Below are 503 nucleotides of genomic sequence, written 5' to 3'. Positions count from 1 at the left end.
AATATAGTCTCTGATCTGTCAAAGGCCACTTTCAGTTTCATGAATGAAATAAGATCCTCCATTAGAAATTTGGAGGCATAAGTGGGCCAGCTGAGTAAGAAAGTTATTGACACTCCTCCCAGTACTCTCCCAAGCAATACAGAAGAGAATCCAAAAGGAGAGTGCAAGGCCATTGATTTAATCAAAATGGCCGAATGCACTAAGGAGGAAGAGGACGAAAATCCCAGTGAAGAAGACCCCCTGGGATGTCCTTCAAGCAAGAAGGAGTTTCCTATTAAGGATCCTGAGGAATCTGAGGCTCATACAGAGACCATAGAGATTCCACTAAATCTCCTTCTGCCATTCATGAGCTCTGAAGAATATTCATCCTCTGAAGAAGATGAAGATGTGACTGAAGAGCAAGTTGCTCAGTATTTAGGAGCTATCATGAAGCTGAATGCCAAGCTGTTTGGTAATGAGACTTGGGAAAGTGAACCTCCCTTGCTCATTAGTGAACTAGATAC

Source organism: Arachis duranensis, chromosome 3 (assembly GCF_000817695.3).
Source record: "Arachis duranensis cultivar V14167 chromosome 3, aradu.V14167.gnm2.J7QH, whole genome shotgun sequence".
In the NCBI taxonomy this organism is placed as follows: domain Eukaryota; kingdom Viridiplantae; phylum Streptophyta; class Magnoliopsida; order Fabales; family Fabaceae; genus Arachis; species Arachis duranensis.
This window is presented reverse-complemented; position numbering follows the sequence as displayed.